At 37.1% G+C, this 25,715-nt stretch overlaps 2 long non-coding RNA genes across 2 annotated transcripts; one reads left to right on the top strand and one right to left on the bottom strand.

The window, feature by feature from the left end:
- Positions 1–345: 345 nt before the first annotated feature.
- LOC147492779 (uncharacterized) lies at positions 346–25,715 on the bottom strand. Its single transcript, XR_015198688.1, has 3 exons — positions 25,520–25,715; positions 22,551–23,284; positions 346–791 (listed from the first exon to the last, which is right to left on the bottom strand). It is a non-coding gene; the product is annotated as an uncharacterized LOC147492779 (long non-coding RNA).
- LOC147492780 (uncharacterized) lies at positions 19,215–22,403 on the top strand. The gene is made up of 2 exons (XR_015198689.1): positions 19,215–21,319; positions 22,186–22,403. It is a non-coding gene; the product is annotated as an uncharacterized LOC147492780 (long non-coding RNA).

The following is a 25,715-nucleotide window of genomic DNA, read 5'->3' as shown; positions in this document are numbered from 1 at the left end:
TGGCAAACTTTGATCTCTTCATCCTTGTATAGTATTTTAAGAATTTGGTTTAGTAGTTTTTAGGACTTTTATTTTATTAGGATTCGTTTTAAAAGAGATTAGGAGAACCAAATAAATAAAGAATAAAAGAAGGAGAAAGTAGCAAATCTAGGGAGGTCAAACTAATTTATAAAGTTGCCTTTTTTTTAGGAGTGTATGAGAATGCACGGTTTGAAAAATAGAGTGATATGGTGAGGAGAGAGGTAAGGTGCGAGCTTTTATATATATATATAGATATGCATACACGCATATCAATTCTATAAGTTGAAGCCAAACAAATCAACCTATTGCAAGAACCTGCAATTATGCCGTAATATATCAGTTTCAAAATTTTAACTGGAATTCTGGTACATTTTCCTTTGCCTATCAGGAATAGATAGTTTGTGGGATCTCATAACAACTTTTCAGTGCCAGGATAATACGGCTTGGCTGATGTAATGCCTCATTCATATGCAAACTAATGAAATCTGGCTCCCTAATCAATTCGTACTAGGTCTTACAGATGCTCTTACATCGCCATAAAATCCTCTATTGGAAGTCTCAGCAAAATCTAAAACATTATATCATATCAGAACATAAACCTGCATAATCTATTTTGGTAGATAATTTTAGATTATTCCTACTTGCCAATTGCCTCCTTAGTTTTCCTTTTTTGGCCAATTGTCGCTTTCATTTCCCTTTTCGAGCCAACTACCTCTTTGTGTCCCTTTTTGGCCATTATAATTCCAAGCTCTACCTCAAAATACCGTTTCCTAGGAAAAGTAGAAAATACATAAGAATAATACTAAGTGATGCAAAAGATAAGGATGATTTTGGACATACCCAACAAAACACTCTCTTACCCCAATTTTAAAATAAATAAATAAAATAATTTTAGACATATTTAGTTTCCTAAATTACCTTTCTTTTTTATTAGATATACCCAAAATATTTATTAACTAAAACAAGTCATTTACTCTACGTGACTCAGAAGAAGAAAAAAAACCACCCGTTTTTATTTTTCCTTCTTCTCCAATAACCTCTTATTCTTTTATATCATCAATAAACCTAATTGGTAAGTCTTTTCAATCATAATAAACCAGCATTGGTAGAAATTCTTTTAATCACGCCAGTCATTGAGTCTCTCTCTCTTACCTGCACTTAAATAATTAAATAGCAAGTAAATCACAAAACCGCATACGTAATACTTAACAAGGACCTGGAGAAGAAGAGCTTGGAGGTAAAGGATGGATGGATAGGATATAATAACTAATAAGAGAGAGGACAAAAAGACCAAAACAACACTATTTTTTAACACAAACCTACCAAATTCATTAACAACCAAAAGACTGTCATTGCCAAAAAAAAATGACAGTCTTTTGTCAACAACACTTAGTTAAGTGGTACGAAGTGTTTTCTTTGCAAAGGGTTGACATATATGGCCGAGAGGTAGGAAAGAAGATTAGGACAACTAAGGTTGGGATAAGTGGTTATTGATACTATGAAGATTTATTCAATGTTTGTGGAGCTGGAGTTTATATTATGATTACGAACCGAAAGTACCAAAGAATCGAAAGCTTGAATAGAGATTTACTTCTCTCTTATTGTAAGCATGGTTTTCTGCTTTCCAAGTCATTTGTGGCTCTCAATTATGTTATAGAGTTGACCCTGCATGCCCACTATACTTATTTGTCGAGTTGTTAACTTTTCCTCGACATTAAATGGATAAGCTCTTGATCTCAAATTAATAACTGATTTGAGATGTTTTGAAGCTATCACGTAAGATTGCAGAATTAAAGAGAATAGGGGCTGCAGAGCAAAACAGAGGAACCCAAACTCAACAGAGAATGAAGTTATCCTGATTTGTGAATGTCCCGACCATTATGATTGCAAACCAGATGCCTAGAAGAATCATAAGGGCCTTTCCAAGAGAGATTCATGAGGCTCAGGTTCACTACCCAGATAGACGAGATAGAAGAAGAGAGTTCTAGCGACCTTATGGGGGTGTATCAAGAGAAGATAGCACAAGCTCGGTTGGTCGTAGAAATGAAACAGTTTTAGCTAGTGAAGCTTTAAGAGATAGGGCAAGTAGTCGTAAAAATAGACTCAACGCCGGAGACTAACGACAGGACTATGAAAGGTGGTTATTTAGAAAGAAACGAGCTATAAGCCCATTTCTCCCTAGACTTTGATCTCGTTTTAGGACTCTCACTTGAGATTGGACCTTGAAGGTAAAAAACCGTGTTCTAGGCCATAAACTACCATAAACGAATAGGCGTGGGAACAGTAGCTTCTATAGGGAACCGAACGCAAAAGAGATAAAGCAAAATAGGCACAAGGAAAGTATGCTTGCAGCCTTGGCTTGAAGAATCTGTTTCTACGAGTGGAGTTCACCATGGCAGAGTGATCTTCTTCCTATTGATCAAAAGCGCCACTGCTTTTAGAATTCTAAGGCTCCTCCAAAGATCTCAAGTGATTAGGCGGGGACGATTCAACCTGCGCAGCTTCGTGTCATGAGCCTAATGAATCGACAAATTCCTCTACCCCGCTTCTTCCCTTCTATTCCCACCTAGGTCCCCCGGCTTTGGTTGCTTGGCGATAGAACCAAACTTAGTAAGTAAGCGGGTTGGCTCCATTAGTTAGGTTGGAGCTATGAAGAGATGCTCCTAGTTACCGAAAGTAGCTAGTTCGTTTACCCGCTTGCTCGCTTTCCAATGTGAAAGTCGATAGGATCTTAGGCACGGAGCTTTTCGTGAATGCGAAGTTTGGGCAACGGTTCTCGGAACACCTTATTTCACATAATAAGGTAAATTTGCAAACCATTTTTGTCGATTTTTACCTTTGTTGAATCACTAGATCATCTCAATTCTCAATAAAAAAAAATCCTTATAGGAATAAATTTTCCAAAACTATCTCTAATATATGCAGTTGGAACAACTCAAAAGAGAATAAGGTACAATATATCCACAAACCAAAAAAAAATGTTACCCTGCTCAATGAATGAACACCCTGGACACATTTTTTTTGTCTCCCAGGACATTAGATAGTCATCTTGGGATGTGACATGATGATCAACAAATTCAAATCGTTCTCATGAATGAGTCATAGATAGTCATTTTTAGTAACATACAAAAGAGCTGATGATATATGGATGAACTTGCACAAAAAAAGGCTTACAAGAAGACTGAAGCCAGTAACATTGGTAAGGGATGTGGCAAACAAGATTAACTTCACCACACCAAATCTGTGTTTGTAAGACTCGAAAGATTTGATTTTTTTTTTTGTATCTCGGTAGAAGATAAAGCAGGGAAGACAAAGAAGAATGGCGAAAAGATACTTTCACAAAAAAAAAACGGATCCAAAAAACGAAAGACAAAAACGAAAGACGTGTTATTATTATCATTGTTTTAAATCCTTTTGCCCCTATTTGGAAATTTGCCCCTATTTGAAAATATTCCAGATTAATTTGGGTACATTAATTATCGGGTACGGGAGTGTTTCTATGGGTGTGTCCAAGATTGCCCAAAGATAAAATATATATTAATTAAAAGATTATTTAGGTTTTAGTTCTACTTATTATGGAGTATTTAGGTTTTAGTCTTATTTCCATCTATTGACGTAAGTCGTCTCAGTTGATCGTGGTCAAACTGTTTTCTCATAGTATATTTTCCGATATTTTTGCAAATGGTCAAACTACCCTTGATTGTGCTTGACATGGGACACGTGTCAAAATTCTGAAACATTGCCAAAATTAGAGATCCGATTCAGGCCCATTTGGACACTCGCCGGTGGTATTGCAATACAAAAGACTAGCTAGAAATCCAATTCAGGCACACAATGCTCCTTAGGCAAGGCCACACATTGCTTACTAAGAGGATTGCACACGAAACAGGAAAGTAAAAGTCTTTCAAGGCTTTCACTCATTAACCAACTCCCACATAACCAATTAACAGGAAACTCAAATCAATAACTCCGACATTCTCTTCAAAACCAGTTCTTATAACCATACAACAATTCGAAAAGAACCCACCACCTAAATGAAACAAACAATCTGATTTACAACAAACATACACTGGAAATCATTCAAATAAATCAGTCTTTCAACTAGATATATCCGCCCAACAAGACCCAAATCCAAATTGAAAAGATCTTAACTTTCCAAAGGTTTTAGTCTGGAAAACATTTGTATGGTGTGTTGTAGTGGTGTGTCTTTGAGCTGCACATGTCTGGAAAACATTGGACAAAATTATGTGTCTGCTCGAGATGAAGATGAAGGGTGCGCCTCTTTAGTTCAACTGTTGGTTCTCTTTCGACTTGTGGGATTTCTGTGAAATAGAGAATAGCAAGTGGCTATGATTCGGTGGTAGTAGGAGTAACTAGGCTTATGGTATGGTAGTGTGTGGTTGGTTCACATGGAAGATTCGGTGTTCGATTTCATTCGCCGAAATTTGAGGGAGATATGGATCTGTTCGTGCGAATTGGAGAGGAAACTAAAGATTTGATCCGGTAGTCCAGGATGCAACATAGTAGGAATACATGACTTTGAAATGCTCAAGGGTAGTTTGGCCATTTGCAGAAATATCGAAAAATATAAAAAAAAACAGTTTGACCACGGTCAACTGAGACGACTCACGGTCAATAGATGGAAGATGGAGGACTAAAACCTAATAATCAATAATTTTAAGACTAAAACTTAAATACTCCATAATAAATAGGATTAAAGCCTAAATAACCCTTAATTAAAAATTGAGTTCTTGCAATGTGGTATACTGGTATAGTGGTATGTGAATTTTTCTAATTAAGAGCATTTTACACAAGTAGATAAGTGATAATGAAGGCAACAAAAATATTAATAAAAGAAATACTAGCAATTTATATTTAATCTGGTTTTTTCAAAAAAGTTACATAGCTGGATATTTGTAGCTTGAACTTCCTATTCTGTACGTAGCTTGTCCCTACTAGGGAGAAGTTGGAGATATATACAACTTCCATAAGAAGAGCTGGATATTTGCTTCAAGATGAAGATTCCAGATAGCCTTGATAGTCTTGAAGTTGACAGAGGAGCAGAAAGGTTAAGGTACGGTATATGATCCACCTTTGAAATACATCTAAAGGCAGACTTGACAGTGAAGCTACCTTTCTTATTACCTAACCAAATGATCGAGTTGGTCAGAAGAGACTCTAGGTCTAATGTGAATCAAACTAATGAGGTTTTTTTTTTATTAAGGTTGGAAACAATTCTCCAATCCTATTAAAATTATAAGTGTTAGAAACTATATGGATGATATGGCTTAATTTGAGAAAATGGTGTAAAGGATTTTGGGGAAGATAGGGTTGAAAAGTGATAGGTTTCTCACTGAAGTTAAGCTAATGGTCATGAAAAAGGTGGATGATAGAGGTTCCATCACCTACTGACATGCAAGAGTTTTATGTTACCACCTTCATGTACGTGTTTACATAAACCTCTCCAATAATAAAAACTATATCTTCAGGCAACTTGGATGTATAGTATCTTTGAGCATCCACCATTTGCTATAAGTAGCTTTGAAAAAGGATGTTGTTTCGGCAGTAAACTGCTTCAACACAACGAGAGCAATGGTAAAGACCACACTAAGAAACAGAGGAATTTGATGTTGGGGGAGATGAAACTGAACCAAATAATGGCTGCCTACGTACCCAAGATCTATTCTCTAGGGATCAAGTTTCCACGTAGTTCCTTATGAAAAACAGTTTGGTATTTATATAGGTAGAATATAGAGTCATTGTAGCTCAAGTATCTTGTAGCTTGAGTAATTGTGATAGACTATAACTCTCAACTGATAATTATCACTTTGTTAAGAAATGAATCTGGACATAAATCAATGTATATTAGTGGCAAGCCATGTGGCTAAGATTCAGCCTTAGACACATGAGTTAATGGGCCTATACATTGATCCATAGTATTGCAAATTGGGCTTTAGCCCTATCGATTAAATGAATAAAATAGAGACTCCTACTAATGAACGTTTGCCACGTAGGTGGGGGTTGAAACACCGCCCTCTCTTTGTCATGCGAACAAAGTTCACATGGCAAAGAAGAGAAGAAAAATCAAGAAAAACTTGGAATAAGAAAAGAGTAAGTGGAATGTATAACAAAATATCGTGTGAACGTAAACGATAGAAAAATGGACAATCGGAAAAAAATTTGTGAATTATCGAAAACGAAATAATGTCAAACTAACGTATATGGGACGCATTGTAGTTAAAAAATGGCTGAAAAATGCACAGAAAATTTTTCGAAAGAAATTGACTGCCGAAACTGCACTGAACGTATTGCGTGACAATACTACGAAAGTTGATTTCAACGACGCGTGCCACTGGAATAGCGATAATAGGATTGTAATCATTGTACCATTGAAATTATATGTAGGAGCAATTTAGTAATAATAGGAAGAAAAGAACTTCAGAATGAATTGGAGTAAGTAGTGGACTTGGATAATTTTTAATGGTACATAATTAGTATTTCATAAAAAACCAAAAGAAGTGTACCGAGATATATGTATTTAACTAGATAAGTTTAAAGTTTTATTTTTTATTTTTATGATAAGATAAGTCCGAAGTTGTTTGTAATTCCTTATCTTATCTTATCATAAAAGAAGAGAAAACCGGTGCTTTTTTGGGAAGGCTTACTGATGGAATGAGAACATTGAGTCAAAGAGGCAAATAAAGGGATAGAGTAACAAAAGATGAAAATGAGTGAAGCGAACTAACAAGCTAGGTAGAAGTAAGCGTGGTTTAATATACTGAGGAGGGGCACATGTATGTGTATCAAGAATTAAATACAATTGTGTATTACTTAGAGATGGTGGATCAAAGTTTCAACCCCCACCTATGTGGCAAACGTTCATTAGTAGGAGTCTCTATTTTATTCATTTAATCGACAGGGCTAAAGCCCAATTTGCAATACCATGGATCAATGTACAGGCCCATTAACTCATGTGTCTAAGGCTGAATCTTAGCCACATGGCTTACCACTAATATACATTGATTTATGTCCAGATTCATTTCTTATCAAAGAGATAATTATCAGTTGAGAGTTATAGTCTATCACAATTACTTAAGCTACAAGATACTTGAGCTGGAAGGACTCTATACTCTACCTATATAAATACCAAACTGTTTTTCATAAGGAACTACGTGGAAACTTGATCCCTAGATAATAGATCTTGGGTACGTAGGCAGCCATTATTTGGTTCAGTTTCATCTCCCCAACATCAAATTCCTCTGTTTCTTAGTGTGGTCTTTACCATTGCTCGTTGTGTTAAAAGCGGTTCTTCTTTGAAACATAATTAAGCCGTCTGTGGGGAATTTAGAATTCATTATCCGTGGAAACAATCAAGATGGTAAGCACAAGAAGCGGACCAAATAGTCAACATATTCCTCCCCGCTAATAGGAATTGCAACCCTCGAAATTCAAATCGGCCAATGCAAGAACCGTTGAACAATCAAGTTGCTCCTAGTGGTAAGATCAATTCTCAACATCCAACCGTAGCGGCGCCGCCACCCACCACCACCACCGCCTCCTCGCTACCTCCCTCCTAATCACGGTTGGCGTGAGTTACGATGAGTCAAAAGTTTAAAATAGGAACTTGAGAAGGAAGTCGGAAAAGAGGCAAAGGCCGATGGATCGAGGCCGCAAATTCAACAACATCGGCGACCACGAAGGACGCGAGGCCATTCCAGTGTATGGGACCGTCTTGAAGATCCACTTCATCGTCCTCAACAACGTGTTATTTCTCAAACACAATCAACCAGTGCACACTCTAAGAGTAATGACCCTATTACCCATACTTATAGGGGGAAAATCGGATTGGCAGGGATAACTACTACCCTAGACATGTCCGATCTCAAATGGAAGATTTACCTCTGAGAAGCAATTTTAGGGAAGACCACCATCCGAGATATGTCCAACATGACTGGGAAGGCGGGCATCCCAGACAAGAGCAACAAAACATGGAGAAGTGGTATAATTATACCAACCACCTGGCCAAGACAGGCTGGTTATAGGGATAGACAAAGATAATCACCGGTCGAGCTGATCGTGCATACCGCCAAAGATCTCTAACTCCAATAAGAGATAATGGAAGGTATCCTTCTCCACATGGGCACGACCGGGGGCGTCCAGTTGTTCGAGCCAATACTTTAACTTTAACAGAACAACAGTTGAAAGAGTTGATTGCAAAAGAACTTAATGATAGAGAGTCAAGGGATGTAAGAATGAAAAACTTGACAGTCAATGATGGCATACTTGATAAGTTTTCGCTCGACATTCAGGAATCTTACCATCATCCCGACTTCAAACAACCTGATTTTGAACTTTATGATGAGTCGGAAGGAGATCCTGGCTTGCATGTTCTATCGTTCAAAAATAAGTTGGTGTTATGGGGTGGAGATGATCCGCTCATGTGTAAGCTCTTTCCATCAACTCTAAAGGGAGAAGCATTACGCTGGTTTAGTGAGTTGCCTTCAAGATCAATTCACCAATACAATGAACTAGAAAATCAGTTTGTTAATCGTTTCCGCCACAATTACAAGACGGCAAAGGATGTCGACTCACTTTTGAACATCAAGCAACAACGTGACGAAAAGTTACATACTTTTGTTACTAGGTTCCGGAAAGCAGCAGCACCGCCGCCGCCGCTACCGCAAACGGCGGTACAAACGCCTCCGAAAGAAGGCGTCGCGGAAGAAAGTATAAGGAAAAACTTCATCCCAGATTGGACCGACCTGACAGGGAAGGCCGACCTCGCAGATTTGCAGAAAATCGTCATCCTAGACAGGTCCATCCAGACATGGAAAAAAGGCCTCACGGAAGAAAGTATAAGGAAAAAGTTCATCCCGCATTTGGACCGACTGACGAGGAAGGCCGACCTCGCAGATTTATGGAAAATCGCCATCTTAGACAGTCCGTCCGTGACAGGGAAAAAAAGCGCCACGAAAAAAGTATAAGGAAAACCTTCATCCTAGATTGGACCGACGGCGGGGAAGGCCAACCTCGCAGATTAGAAAAAAGCGCCATCCCGCATGTCCGACCCACTGAGGGGATGGAAGGTGTCCTGAAAACAACTAGAGGGAAGACCACAATCCCGGATAAACTACATCGACCTAGATAGGTTGGTTACCGCGAAAAAAAAGACAATCTCGAGTCGAACCCGAAAGTGTGTACCGCCTAAAATCTCTAACTCTTGTAAGAGGTAATGGCAGGTGTCATCTTCCACATAGGCTCGACCGGGGGCGTCTGTCTGTTTAAATCTTCTGGGTGAAATCGATTTCACTCTTCAATACAATTTTTTCCGATCTGCTGGGAAAAATAATGGAGGCTTATATCGATGATATAGTCGTTAAATCGAAGGATACGGGTGATCATCTTTCCGATCTTTAACTTGTTTTTGATAGGCTTAACAAGTATAACATGAGACTCAATCCTGCCAAATGTTCTTTTGGGCCTCTCTTCGGAAAATTTTGGGATACCTCATGACTTCGTAGTAGAGGTATTGAGGCTAATCCCCGATCAAATCTGGCGCCATTATTGATATGCCATCACCCAAAACTAAGAAGGAAATTCAACGACTTCTTGGGTCGGCTTGCGCTGTTCATAGATTTATTTCTAAATATTCCGATCGTTGTCATCCCTTCTTCCGGACTTTAAAGAGGGGCAACTTGGAACATTGATTGTGAGATGGCATTGCAACAACCGAAGAAATACTTGGTCGATCCTCCTATATTGACAAGTCCTTCAATTCAACCTAGTGGCATATATCCGGCGGCTACAACTCGAAGCTATTAGTCTTTGTTCTTTTCATTGATGATGGTAGACCGGTCTTTTTATCGAATCAAGTAGATTAGCCGAATGGGAAAGTTATCTTAATGCATATAGCAATGTCTTTGAAAGTCATACTACTAAAAAGGATATGCTCACGGCTTCTTTGATAGCTGATTTTTCGATTGATGATTCTCCTATTGACGATTTTCGTGCGGGAAGAATCTATGGAAGACGATGCCGCGCCCGGGGCTTAATTTAAGAGACCAACATGAAAACGCAATTCCTAATCCCATTGACCTATATATTGTTTACTCAGATGGCTCCCATAGTAAATCTGGGTCTGGAATTGGATGTGTTTTTGTTAAACCCGACGAAGAAAAGATTGGGAAATCTGTGCGACTTGGCTTCGCCGCTTCAAATAACGAAGCCGAGTATGAGGATGCCATTTGTGCCTTAAGAACAGCTTTGACACTGGGGGCGCGAAAGCTCCAGTTATACACGAATTCTCGCCTTGTTGCAAATCAGTTTGATGGGTCTTTTAGAAGCAAGAGATGAGCGTATGGCGGCTTATCTTAGTTTGATATATAGTCTTGCTTGACAATTTGATAGCATCTCTATCACTCAAAGACCCCGAAATGACTTACGTCATGCAGATTCATTGGCTTATCTCTCCACCGCCGTTAGAAGCGAAGGGCATGACACATCACTTTTGCAGTCATCTTTTCGTCAGTCTAAATTTGAACGTTTTTACGCTCGCTTAGTTTATTACTATCATTACGACAAAATCTGACGAAATTACCACATTTAGCTTCGTCAGCTTAAGTTTGAATGCTTTTACGCTCGCTTAGTCATTACTATCGCTACAACAAAATCTGACGAAGTTACTACGTTTAACTTCGCCAGTCTAAGTTTGAACGCTTTTACGCTCGCTTAGTTCGTTACTATCACTATAACAAAATCTGACAAAGTTACCACGTTTAGCTTTATCAGTCTATGTTTGAATGCTTTTACGCTCGCTTAGTCCGTTACTATCACTACGATAATATCCGACTAAGTCATCGCGTTTCATTTTGTCAGTCGAAGTTCGAACGTTTTTACACTCGCTTAGTCTAATTTTGTCGAGTTAAGTTAGCATTGGGGGCATTTTTCTCTACATGGGGGCGTCTCGTTCTATTTCATTTCAATTGCATAAATCTACAACATTGTCAGTTTTCCGCAGGTATGTTATCTGACACAATAACAATATTCAATAACAAACCCATCTTTATTTTTATTTTTCATCAAAAGAAGTTTTAGCTCTATGGTATTACATTCACATGATTACCTAATCAATTTTCTCTATCAATTGTCTTACGGTTGTTCGATTAAATCTTAATTTTCATCTTCGAAATATGCATTCACTTCGCTTAGCGCTTTCGGTTAACTATTTTCCGCAGTCATTCCTTTTTCTAAGGCATTGTGCCGCTCTTTCTCAACGACACTTCTGTCAGCTTCTTTAATTCATCTACGACATTAATTGACGCATTTATGTGCTAAACTTTTCTCCGTCAACTCTTTATGAATATAATTTGCTCGTAATACCGCCGTTTCTCCGTGCGGCGAGAATTCGCATTACGTCAACTTTCTTCGCGAAAACTTTATTCAGCTTCATTATTTTTTCTAAGGCATTGTGCCGATCTTTCTACGAAAAAATTTCCGAGCGAAAATTTTCGTCAGTTTCATTATTTTTTCTAAGGCATTGTGCCAATCTTTCTCTACGAAATTTTCCAAGCAAAAATTTTCGTCAACTTCATTATTTTTTATAAGGCATTGTACCGATCTTTCTACGATAAATTTTCCTAGCGACAATTTTCGTCAACTTCATTATTTTTTCTAAGGCATTGTACCGATCTTTCTACGATAAATTTTCCTAGCGACAATTTTCGTCAACTTCATTATTTTTTCTAAGGCATTGTACCGATCTTTTTACGATAATTTTTCCTAGCGACAATTTTCGTCAGCCGATCTTTCTACGAGAAACTTGCCGAGCAAAAATTTTCGACAGCTTCGTTATTTTTTCTAAAGCATCCTGCCGATCTTTCTGCGAGAAATTTTCAAAGTGAAATTTTTTGACAGCTTCATTATTTTTTCTAAGACATTGAGCCAATTTTTCTGAGCAAATCTTTCCGAGCGAATTGAAATTTTCTGACAACTTTGTTATTTTTTCTAAAGCTTTAAAGCATTGAGCCGATCTTTCTCAACGAAATTTTTGTTAGCTTCTTTAATTCGTTTATGACATTCATTGACTTTTGTACGAATCCTTTCTCTATCAACTCTTCGTGAATTTTTTTCGCCCGTCATACTGCCGTTTCTACCTGCGACGACAAGAATAATCTTTTCGTTAGTCTTTCAGACTTAACCAAAATTTGAAGCTAACTGGAAAAAAATACTAACATACCTGTTTTATGCTGTCAAAACTCTTTGACACCATTTTTTTCATATTCTCCGAACTTTTCTCCGTCTTCTTCGGCAACCCAAATTCAATTTTGATCGAAACCCAACAATTTGAACTTAATATTCTAGCAGATCCAATTTGAAACTAATCAATCCTGGCCTAGCTTATGTGGTCATCTGCACGAGTATCTGTCATATATCCTACCGTCACCAGCAGTTTCCTGAGCAATGATACCAGCCGCGGCGACAAAGCTGCGATCGAATTTCTTCAGCATCCCTTCCAACCAGACACAAACTTCCAAATCAAGATGATTTGTAGGTTCATCAAGGAGAAGTATGGTCGGATTCATGAACAAGGCACGTGCCAATGCAATTCTCATTCGCCATGCACCAGAAAAATCCCGAGTTTTCTTAGCTTGCATCTTCTTCTCAAACCCAAGTCCAAACAAAATCTCAGCCGCCCGCTTATCAACAGTCGCTGCATCCAATGCATCTAAGCGCTCATAACTACAATCCAAGGCCTCTCCACCACCGCCATCCCTCTCATTCCTCTGCTGACAACGCTTCTGTTTCTTTCTCCAATTTCATCCTCTCCTCATCCCAACATATAACAGACTCTAACACAGACATATCAACAGCTTCGATCTCCCTTACGCCCATAGTGTTGAGACGCGAGGCATAGTACTTCCAGCACAAATAAATAGTGTTCATATTTTCTTTTAAAGCCCTCCCAATCTTCAATTCTAACTCCAAGTTAGACACAAACACACTTTTTGTCTTTTCCTACATGTGCCTTCACGTGAATACCTCCTCTACAATTTCCAATCTGTTTCCTAATTTAATTCTTAATTTGTCTTTGCTCCACCATCTCTAAGTAATACACAATTGTATTTAATTCTTGATACACATACATGTACCCCTCCTCAGTATATTAAACCACGCTTACTTCTACCTAGCTTGTTAGTTCGCTTCACTCATTTTCATCTTTTGTTACTCTATCCCTTTATTTGCCTCTTTAACTCAATGTTCTCATTCCATCAGTAAGCCTTCCCAAAAAAGCACCGGTTTTCTCTTCTTTTATGATAAGATAAGATAAGGAATTACAAACAACTTCGGACTTATCTTATCATAAAAATAAAAAATAAAACTTTAAACTTATCTAGTTAAATACATATATCTCGGTACACTTCTTTTGGTTTTTTATGAAATACTAATTATGTACCATTAAAAATTATCCAAGTCCACTACTTACTCCAATTCATTCTGAAGTTCTTTTCTTCCTATTATTACTAAATTGCTCCTACATATAATTTCAATGGTCTAATCCTATTATCGCTATTCCGGTGGCACGCGTCGTCGAAATCAACTTTCGTAGTATTGTCACGCAATACGTTCAATGCAGTTTCGGCAGTCAATTTCTTTCGAAAAATTTTCTGTGCATTTTTCAGCCATTTTTTAACTACAATGCATCCCATATACGTTAGTTTGACATTATTTCGTTTTCGATAATTCACAAATTTTTTCCGATTGTCCATTTTTCTATCGTTTACGTTCACACAACACTTTGTTATACATTCCGCTTACTCTTTTCTTATTCCAAGTTTTTCTTGATTTTTCTTCTCTTCTTTACCATGTGAACTTTGTTCGCATGACAAAGAGGGGGCGGTGTTTCAACCCCCACCTACGTGGCAAATGTTCATTAGTAGGAGTCTCTATTTTATTCATTTAATCGACAGGGCTAAAGCCCAATTTGCAATACCATGGATCAATGTACAGGCCCATTAACTCATGTGTCTAAGGCTGAATCTTAGCCACATGGCTTGCCACTAATATATATTGATTTATGTCCAGATTTATTTCTTATCAAAGAGATAATTATCAGTTGAGAGTTATAGTCTATCACAATTACTCAAGCTACAAGATACTTGAGATGCAAGGACTCTATACTCTACCTATATAAATACCAAACTGTTTTTCATAAGGAACTACGTGGAAACTTGATCCCTTGATAATAGATCTTGGGTACGTAGGTAGCCATTATTTGGTTCAATTTCATCTCCCCCAACATCAAATTCCTCTGTTTCTTAGTGTGGTATTTACCATTGCTCTCGTTGTGTTGAAGCAATTTACTGCCGAAACAGATGCCTATAAAGATTCTTGGTTTTTTAGAAGATTCCAAGAATGCTTGGCAAGAAGGGCAGAATTTATATGCCTAGATTTTCTAAAACCCAAGCCTCCATAGTCTTTTGGAGCAAACAATCTATCCCAACTGGTAGTATTAATAGACTTAGCTTCCTCGGTTCCATTCCACCAGAAGTCTCTGGACACTTTATCCAATTTGTCACAAATCTTCATTGGAATATGGTATGTAGTACTCATATAGAGTACACAGGAATTGTCTGGGCTACAGACTGAATAAGGATACTTCTTCTAGCCTGAGAGAGGACTTTGGCCTTCCAACTTGACATCTTTCTATGAATTTTCTCCACCATGTATTCAAAATTTTCACTCCTTTTTGCAGAGAGCACTATGGGAACTCTAAGGTAGTGCTCATTTTCATTAAAACTTCTAACTTTCCACATCTTCATAAGAATTTTCTGATGCTTAGGATGGACATTACTGTTGAAGTACATGCTTGATTTTTCCCAATTCATTGCTTTACCAGAAGCCTTGCAATAATCTTGAATAATTGTTTTCATGTGTAGGGCTTCCTCAATAGATGCCTTACAGAAAACTATTAGGTCATTAACATAGAGAAGGTGAGTGAGTGGAATAGAACTAGGTTTAAGCTTAATCCCATGGATGTTGCCTCTGTTTTCTTCATGGAGAAGCATTCTTGATAAAGTTTCTGATATGATAGATGCTAGGATGATGAGGTAGGAAGAAATGGGATCTCCCTGCCTTAGAACTTTATTTGAAGGGGAAGATTTTGCTCAAAGGTAAGCCATTATATTCTTTTTTTTTTTAAAAATAAGCTAGAGGTTATGGCAGACCTCAACCTGTATAAGATGAAACTCGGGGATACATAGTACCTATTCTATCTTCCTCTATTATATGATGTAACTTTGCATCGGAGGAAGAGAAAAGAAAATGACACCCACTACTGGCGATCTATACAACTTTGGAAGGTAGTCGGTTGCCCGATTTCCTTCTCTAAAGATATGACTGAAAGAGCATTTTACAAAAGAGTTTGTAAGACATCTAATATAGGCTACCATATTAGAACAGTACCATGGACATCGCTCGATGCCATTTAAGATGTTTATGGCCCCAAGTGATTCAGAATTGACTTCCAGCTTGTCAATACATAAATCTTGGGCATATTTAAGTCCAACTGATATAGCTTGAATCTCCTGATAGATAACAGAGTGTTTGGAAGAGCTGCCTGCATAAGCTCGAGTAACATTCCCCAAGGCATTGTGAATTGTTCCTCCATAACCATTTCCAGTTTGCTGGACAGATCCGTTCGTGTTAAGCATGAAAGCTTCCTGTTCAGCTGGCTTCCACTTGCACCAAAGAACTTCCTGAGGTTTGAAATTAAGTTGCAGTCCCAGCCTGGTTACAAGTGCTCGAAAGGTATAAAAAATCTTTGACTTCTGACAGGTTCTTCTGAAGATATAGCTTCATTAAGGCCATAATCTTTGTGCTTAGCTGTTGGGAAGTCAGAGAATTGTTCTTCTTCTTCCGTCTATTTCTTTCACACCAGAGTTCATGTACAGTGGCTCCAACAAAGACTTTAAAGATATCGACACAAGTGGAGCTTTGTCTATGATAAGAGCCTAAAACTGTAGTTTTAACCCCTTAACAATAATACTTTTAGACTAATTATGCGAGTAATAAATAAGAGTTAATGCTGATTACGTGCTTTTATGTATTTCAGGCATTGAAGTTTATTTTGTGCAAAAATATGTCACTTTGGCGATATAAAGGAGCAAGGGTTGGTTGCTAAGAAGTTTTGTGAATAAATGTCAAGATTTAAGGAGAAAAAGCCTTTGTAAAGCCCGGTTAGAAGCTGAGAAGTCAGAGTCAATACGGGCGAAACAGCACACAAAAGTCAGCAGAACTTCCGAAGACTGTATCTTTGGACTCAGGCCTCGGAATTGGGCCTACTTTATGTCAAAACGACCGACTCGGAAAGAGCTTTCCAATGGTCTAAGCCTTGACCCAATCAAGGGAGCAAAAGTGGATGAAAATCCTACTGAAGTCAGATCTAGCTGAAAAGTCCCTGTGGACTGAAGAGATTGGATTTTGGGCTCGATTTTCCGGCCCAAAACATGGCTCCTCAACCCATGCACGAAAAAGTGGATCTGGTCTCCTCCATTTGTATGGAGAAGACTTAGCTCATAAGCATACCTAGATCTATATTAGAAAATTAGGTTAGACTCCATTAATGAGTTCAAATAACTTAGTTTAGATCTAGTTTTTACATTCAATTAATTAGTTTGTTTTAATTTGATAAGTAGTTATTCATAATCTTAGTTCTAAATTAGTTTTAATTTTAGTTTTAATTCATTTTGAATCATTATTGTTATTGTTCAAATAGATTAATAGAGTTTAAATTAGTTATTAAATTATGACTTGTTATTATTGTTCTTGTGTTAGGAATGATAGTATAGAAATTTCACATCACATATTACTCTCACCATTGTTCTTTGTGTTTGTTCAATTGAATTTGTTTAAGTCTTGAGAGTTAAAAGTGGAATGATTTCGTACTCGATATATTGCATGAATATATATGTGAGAGTAGGAAATAAATGATTGATACCGTAAGAATGAAATTAGAGTAATCTAGTTGAGTTTTTACGGGTTATCAGTCTACATAGCCGGAAAATGATGTACTATTCCGAAGTAGAGTCTTTAACAAGATCCCCTAGTCTAAGGTTGTTTTTCACAGTGGTCCATACTTGTTTGGAGTACTGACAATCAAAAACAAATGCTTTGAGTGCTCAGAAGAGTTACCATAGAGACTACATTCAGAGAATTGCAAGGTATTCTTCTGTATCAATCTATCTTGAGTAGGAAGGCAGTTTGAAAGCAATTGCCACAAGGTAAAAGAGAATATAGGAATAGAGAGTTTGCCCCAAACAACTCTGTACCATTTTACCTTTGGTCTCACTTTTTGTAGAACTGCATAAGCATATTTGACTGAAAAGTCACCCGAGCTGCCCGATGACCAGATTACTTCATCTTTGTCGAGAAAGCGATTCACTTCAGTACCCAAGATGAGATTTTTTAGGGAACTGTCAGAAATAGACGTCACCAGTGAGGACCAGTTGCCTTGGTGCAAGATTTCACTAACCTTAACATCGGCAAGAAGTGAGAAGGAGTTTCTCGCTATTGTTGATTCCCAAAGAGGCTGACTTGAACACCATGGATCGTGCCAGAAGAGGGTGTTAGTCCCATATGCAATAACATATCGAACAAATTTTCTAGCAATGATTCTATGCTTCAGAATCCCCCTCCATACCCAAGAGCAGCTTGCCGGTGTTTTCATAGTCCAAAAGAAGGACTTCTTTATCTGTTGGCTCCATGTCCAGTTTGACCACAGTGAGCCATCTTTCATAGCAATTCTGAAAATCAAGCCGCAGTAAGCAGCTTTGTTCCAAGATCTTACATCAATCATACCCAGTCCACCTTGATCTTTAGCATACCTCAATACTTCATGGTTGGCATGATGCATCTTTGGTGTCATATTGGGGCCAGACCATAAAATACGATTGCATATCTTAGATACATTGTCCAGGACTTTCTTTGGCAAGACAAAGGTTTTGGACCAGTAGACTTGAAAGGATGAGAGAACTGATTGGATAAGTTCAAGTCTACCGGCCCTAGACAAGGATATATTCTTCCAATTTGAGATTCGCGAAGTCAATCTCTCTACCATAGGAAGGCAATCTCGTATACCTAGCCTTGAAGAAGTAAGTGGTAGACCAAGATATATAAGAGGCGGAGATATAAGGGGTATACCCAAAGCATTAGCCAAGTCCAGTCTAGCTTCATGAGACATACAACCAACCAACAGAGATGATTTAGCTGAGTTGATATGCAATCCTGTGAGGAGAGAAAATTGCAAAAGAATTTCCTTGATTGCAAGAATAGAAGCCATATCTCCTTTGCAAAAAAGAAGAGCATCATCCCCAAAAAATAAGTGAGAGATACTCAGCTTCCGGCATTTAGAATGCGGATGAATGTGTCCAGAATAGAGGGCTTGATTTAGAAGGCCAGAGAGCACCTCCATCACAAGGACAAAGAGATAAGGTGAAATAAGGTCGCCCTGTCTCAGACCTTGTTCACCTTCAAAGAATCCTTCAGAAGTTCCATTGATAATAATGGAATAAGAAGGAAGTGGTGAAGCACATAGATAACCACTCTATAAAGAGAGGAGGGAACCCAAATCTCTACAAAATCATACCCATAGCTTCCCAATTGACTGAATCAAAAGCCTTCTTTATGTCAATTTTAATTGCGCAATTCCTAGTGTCATGTTTTCTGGTGTAACCTCGAATAAGCTCATGCGCAAGAATAATGTTATCTTGAATGTTTCTGCTAGGAACAAAGGCAGACTGAGCTGAAGAGATTAAGTAGGGCATATATTCCTTCATCCTGCTTGTTAGAATCTTTGCAACACATTTGTAAATGATATTACAACAAGCAATGGGCCTGAATTCATCGACCTTAGAAGGTGCAAGATTTTTTGGAATTAAGCATAGGAGAGTGGAGTTTGTACCTCTTGGTATGTACTTTTGATTGAACATATGCTAGACTGCGAGAGAGAAATCTTCACCAACAATATCCCAGGCTTTCTTGAAGAAGAAAGAATTAAAACCATCATGCTCGGGTGTTTTGTTATCATCCATAGAGAAGAGTGCTTCCTTGATTTCCAAGATATCTATTTCATTGATCAATCTAGCGGCACTCTCAGGAGGAAACACTTGAAGGTTAAGATGTTCCAGAATCTGAGGGTTACATGAAGATGAAGAAGAAGTACCCAACAAGAAGTACCCAATAAGAAGAAGAAGTATCCATTATATTCGATAAGACATTATATGACACAGCAGAGATGCATTGGTTAATAAAGCTTCTACTTCTATTAGAGAAACCAAGTTTTCTAAGAACTTGGTCAATAAAGGACCACTCTAGCTTGTCAAAGGCCTTAACCAATGTCCAATTTGATGGCTATCTATCCTTGTTTCTGTTTCTTTATCTTTTTCATTTTATGAAAAATTTCACTAGATATGCTTGTGTTATCCCCAATAGCCCTCCCTTTGATGAAGACAACCTGATGTGGGGAGATGAGTTTATGAAGAAGTGGTTTGATTCTTCCTACTATGATTTTTGAAATGATTTTATATATATATATATAAAGTTGCTGAGGCTGATTGGTAAAATTTTTGAAATGTGTTCAGGGTTGAGGATTTCTGGTATTAAGGTTTCATAACAAAATTAGGTATATAGACATATATTGACTAGTAATTTCGGCTACAGTACCGGGTGAACAATAATTTCGGTTTTAGGACAAAAATGGGTTGCTATCATTAATAATTTCGGTTTTAAGCTGGAAATTTTTGGGCTGACATCAGCAAGTTATTTTTGTTTAATACCAATTATGGCCTTCTTCAATTCTCCATCTAGCAAAAAAAAAAAAATAAATAAATAAATAAACTCAACTAGAAACTTGTAAATGCTGTTGAGATCTAGTTGTTTCCATTTTTTAGCTAACAGAAGTTGAGCTAAAGTCTAATTTCCAACTATAAATGGACCAAAGCCTAATATCGCTACTATAAATAGGAACAAAACCTAAATATCCCTTAAAAAAAATTCAAAATTGACAATGATTTTTAACTAGGTTAGAGATTTCAAAATGAGATGAATTTTTGTAGAGATGTTATCTATGTTATGGTAAGTAGATATCCCACACTTGGAGGGAAGCAAACTTTGCAGCTTACATAGCTGCAAAACATGGCACCAGCCTTATTATGGGCACGATGGAAGTGTATATGGGAAGACCTCCTTTGCTATATATAAGTTGGAAAACCCAGACTCTGTTTACTTTAGGTTTTGCTAAGTTTAGTACTGGAATAAACGTATTATGTGTTAAGCATTGGCAAACAATAGCTAGAACAAGGAGAGGTGGAGGCCGGTATCTTCCATCCCTCCTTTTATATTCATGTAATCTACCTTCTAAGATAATATAATACAGATTACCTAGCAAAAAAATAAAGGTTATTAGTAGATTATATACCAAAAACGAGACATATATTGCCTTGAAAAAGGTTCAATACTTGGCACCAATATACCCAAAATATCCATGTCAGACCTTTCATTTTCTGATATATATCCCGGTATATATATATTGTCGATATACCTCGATATTTTTGGCTTTGATTTTGTCTATATATAAGAACAACTACTTTTGTTTTAATACCATAGTTTTCATAATTTCAAACGAAATCTCATAATTCCGACAAAGATTTCGGTTTTTGAAGAAATCGAAACAATAAATAAGAGTTGAAAAATGCAAATTCTAAAATCTGAATTATGCTCAGATTATTTCAGAATTTAGGTCAGAATTATGGTTTCTGGAGCTGTCGGGGTCAGAATTCTTTGAACTATGGTTTTAACGTGTTTGTACATAAATGTATATCCTTGTAGTAGTCCAACTGCTAATACTTGTAGCCAACATCAATGACATGTGTAAAACCCCAAACCTTATATATAGTAATAGGGCTTTTTTTGTGTTGGGCCCAATAATAATCCAGTACCTTTTAACCCATGAAGAAAACCCACAAAAAGGGAAAAATAGTGCATACTTATTCAATTTTGACTTCTCATCCCTTTTATCTTGATCTTTTTTTTCTCTATGTCTCCACAAGAGCTAGGTTAGGGTTTTGTTGTGTGGCAAGTATATGTACTTTTTCCAGCTAGTTGAGTGGCTAAAGACATTCTAATCAATCTTTTTCACAATTACTATAATTTACAAAGTAGGGTTTTGGTGGGGTGTCAGATTTGGAGCTAAATCAAAGGTATTTCATGGGTTTGATCTTATTTAGGAGCTAAAGAAGTCGAGGCAAGTGACTCTACCTTCAAATCCTTAAGTTTAATTGGAGTTTGTGGTTGAAAATGAGTAGAAATATATTGCATTGTTAACAATTGGTGTTATAGATATTATATCTATAAATTAGAGAGTATTTATGCTTTGATTATGATTAGTTATATTCCGAATTATCTATGAGATTAATAATTGTTCTTTATGAAGTGATTTTTCTTATTATTGAATGTCGAGCAATAACTGTTAGCTTGTATGGTTATTGTGTGAAGGAAGAAATGATGTATGTTAAGCTTGTTAGACGTTCCTATTATATGATCGTGTTTAGGCAATAGTAATATACTAATCCATGACAATAGGATGATGTCTATTATCAAGAATTGGTATATTATGTTCCACTTTCATATTGACATTATTTGGGGTGGAATTGATTTTATTATCTAAGTGTCGGATATATATTTGTGTTAGTGGTTATGGGAATGGTCTTCACGCTGAACCCAGGTCGCTCAAGGGGCGTACGTTGAATCCACTTTGACGAAAGTGGCACCTTCGATCATGTTGAACCCATGGATTAGAGTGGCGGTAGAGTCGGAACTATCATGTTGAATCCACTGCTAAACATGGCAATCAATACTTTGAGTGAATGGTGAAGAACCATTTGTATCATATACGTATGAGAATGTATTACCTATACGTTACGTAGATCTCGGTATTTGTTATGTGTTATGTAAAGTGATGCTTAGTATATTTGAGATTTGTCATAAGGTATATTGTGTTATGTGTGCTTTATTTTTCTTGTTTCCAATTCTTATTCTAATTATCTTAAGGGCTTGTTGATAGATTTGTTTGCTCGGCATGTTGACGTCTTTATATAAATTCTTTTGCAGGTGATCCACGTAATTGACGGAGTGTCGCTTAGATAACCTTAGTGGGTTCTTGTCTTGTTCATGTCTTTCGGTTATTTCGTTGTGTTACAAAAGTATGCAAAACCTTGGATCCATTCTAAGATGTGATCTTGTAATCTCTATTTTTGGATTTAGTTGTAACTATCAAATTTTGATAGTTTTGTAAACTTCCATCTATACATATCTCTTTTAGGATGGAATACTCTTTCTAGCTTTTCTTTTAGCCTTGCGAACTCGATGTAGTTGTCGTGCCATTTCTTTAGTGTTTCAGACCGGCCGGATAGAATGCTATAGAAATTAGGGCGTTACAACATAATACAAAGAAACAAGCAGATGAGTACACTCACAATTGATCTCTGGAAGCCGGCAACTATCACCAGCCTTGTTGCTATCTGGAAGAATAGCTAGGAACAAGGTCCTATATGTTAACGGGCAGTCCAGTTTCAGCTATTACTGCATCCAAATCAGAAAAGCAATTAATCGAGCCCACAATCTCTCAAAAGGATACATGGACAACACAAGTACCGATCTTTCTCTTTTTCATGGACAGACTCTTCAAGGTAAACACAGGAGCTCGCCCAAGATGCTAGAATGTTTTTGGCTTCCTCCTCCTCTTGGGGTGATCAAAATGACCACCGATGGTCCCTCTAAAGGGAATCCGGGTCCAAGAGGGTGGGGGTCTTTATTTAGGGACAACCAAGGAATTGTCCTGGGAACTGCCTTTGGTGGCTTGGTTGTGGAGACGAATTATATAGCTGAGAGCCAAGTGATGATGTTTAGCCTAGAGAAAGCCATACATACAGAAAGGGTGGAAAAAAATTTGGATTATATTGTATCAGATTCTAGTGCAGCAGTCCCCCCGTTCAATACAAATCAAGTGCATTGGAAGTAACGAGCACTTTGGAACATGTATAAAAGGAGAGCGGAATGGTCGCACATATCTTCCACATGGAGGGAATGTAAGTTTGGCACGGACGCTTGCACCCGCAAAGGCACCACGATGTCAAAAGGATCCTCGCAAATCGCAATGGTGGGACAGCAGGTTTAGCTTCCTTAAAAGCATAGAGCATAAAGACATTACCTGTAACGCCCTCCAACTTGATATAACCTAGCTGGCCACTCCAGGATATATTAAGCTGGAAAGCACTCGCCTACTTGAGTGTCTCTACAATTGCCAGAACAATCGAGCAAATGGTATACATATAATGGACTCAAAACAATAACCTAAGACACAGAATAAACATAATAGATTTAAAACAAAGTATACATTTATAAACAACAAAAGACACTATTGTCTTCCATATTATACATGACTGCAACTCCATCAAAACGTTTACCCATCCCAACCACATTTACACAAAAAGAACTATAGACAACCCCTAACCTACAACTTCAACACTTTTGGGACTCACGGCACTCCGTCATCCATCTATAGCAAATTCCTTAGAACAACAAACATAAGCCAAAAATGATAACCTCGCCAATGCTTACCTTAAAGCGGATTCTCAATAGTAATAACCAAAGCCCAAAGCATATAAGCATTGTCACCAAGTACGGTACGGGTTTAAAACGGTATACTTGAAAAAAACTTAGTTCGGGTTTTAAACGGAACGTCTCGAAAAAAAGCGAAAAAAAAAAAGCGTAAAAAACGTGGGGCATAAAAAAAACGGGTTTAAAACGGTAAAACGGGTTTAAAACGATAATACGATATAATAATAAAAAGAAACGGTAAAACCGATGATAAATAATATAATAGATAAGGAGTTTGATTTTCTATAAAAGTGGGAAAAAAAAAATAGACACATAAAATAAAAATAATAATAATACAAATGAAAGAAAATTCAAATACATGAAAGTATCAAATTATCATTACTCATCCAAATACTAGAAGTTTTAGATTCAATGCCAAAACACTATTCAAAATAAGATACTACTAATTACCAACCATAATGGCATAATTAAGTACTACAAATAAGTTAATAACTTTAAAATTTTCAATTAATTATTAATAGTCTAAAGCAAAATAGAACGGTCTCAATAAGTCAATCTAACTTCCACTCTTTAAAAAAGGTAAACTCCAAAACCCTTTTCTTTTCTAGCGTTTTCTTTTTTTCTTTTTAAAAAAAAAGTTTTAAACGGAAGATTTTCAAAATCTCGGTTTTAAACGTTTAAAAACGCTTAAAAACGGGTTTAAATCGTTTAAAACGGGTTTAAAACGCTTAAAACGCATTTTGTTGAAAACCCGGTTTTAAACTGGAACCGTGACGCCTTGGCAATATCTCGGGTTTTAAACGCGTTTTAAACCCGTACTTGGTGACAATGCATATAAGAAGTGAATAGATAATATCATGCCTCATAAATAGGTCGTCTTAACCTCAACGAACAATAGCATAGCCCCAAGTAAATAACCGCAATGCAATAAAATTTAAACCAATCATCCACACATACGGAATTATATATATATCTATATATATATTTTACTAGATATTTTCAGGGACCACACTTGCAGCCTCCAATGAGGTAATGCCCTATGGCCTCGCAAGTGGCACACAGTAGTATACACCCTCCTGAAAATATTACAAAGCTTTCAGGGTCTACTTGGCCCTATGGCCTCCTGGCGATCATCTTCCCCACGAAAGTTGAGAGGTAATGACCTACTTGGAACACTAAACCATATATACCATAATCACATATTTCCATATAACCTTATCATATATATATTCATATAGCCAATATATCCAGGATAAGAAACCAATTCCGTCCGTTAAATCATCTGCCATAATTCTTTCACTACACGTAACATCACACTAAGATATATCAATACCCAAAATCACTAAGCCTGTAGAATAGATATCAATTAAACTATCATAAAGAGTAATTCGAAATACCTAACACCATCTCTTACTACATCCAAATAACTTAATTGGTTTGGTATACCTCTATTAAGCATTCATCTATCTAAAGTAAGAAGTGTAAGTAAGAAATCACTTACCTTAAGCAGTATAGTTATGGACAGCCTAAAACAGTGAGAAATCCACCTCTAACAGCTCCCAAAGCCAACCCATGATAGCTACAAACTTTTGGTTTCTTAAAGTGGTCGGTACTAAGTCGGTAAAAGAAGAGAAAGAGAACTCTCTCGAACAGTGAAGCTAAGCTTTAATTCTATTTCACTTATGGGCCGGGTTAGTCCTACATGGGTCATGGGTAGCCCACATAACAAAACAAATTAACAAAAGAAAATGAAATTAATTATACTTTAATCATTATATTAAATACACATACAAACAAAATAAAAAAAAATGGAGTTTCACATTACCTACTATAGATAGATTTCTGAATTAAATAGCATGTAACGCTAAGTAGCCTAGTATGTCTTGAGCATGCTGAGTCATATTTGGAACCTTAATATCTCAGTATCTTTTTCATTTGATTCTTAATATAATTATCCTTAGCTAAAAAATAAAAATAAAAATACTTGTAGCCAAAGGTTGAAAAGGATCCCGATATATATC

The sequence above is a fragment of the Coptis chinensis genome, chromosome 6 (genome assembly GCF_015680905.1).
Source record: "Coptis chinensis isolate HL-2020 chromosome 6, ASM1568090v1, whole genome shotgun sequence".
In the NCBI taxonomy this organism is placed as follows: Eukaryota; Viridiplantae; Streptophyta; class Magnoliopsida; order Ranunculales; family Ranunculaceae; genus Coptis; species Coptis chinensis.
This window is presented reverse-complemented; position numbering and strand designations above follow the sequence as displayed.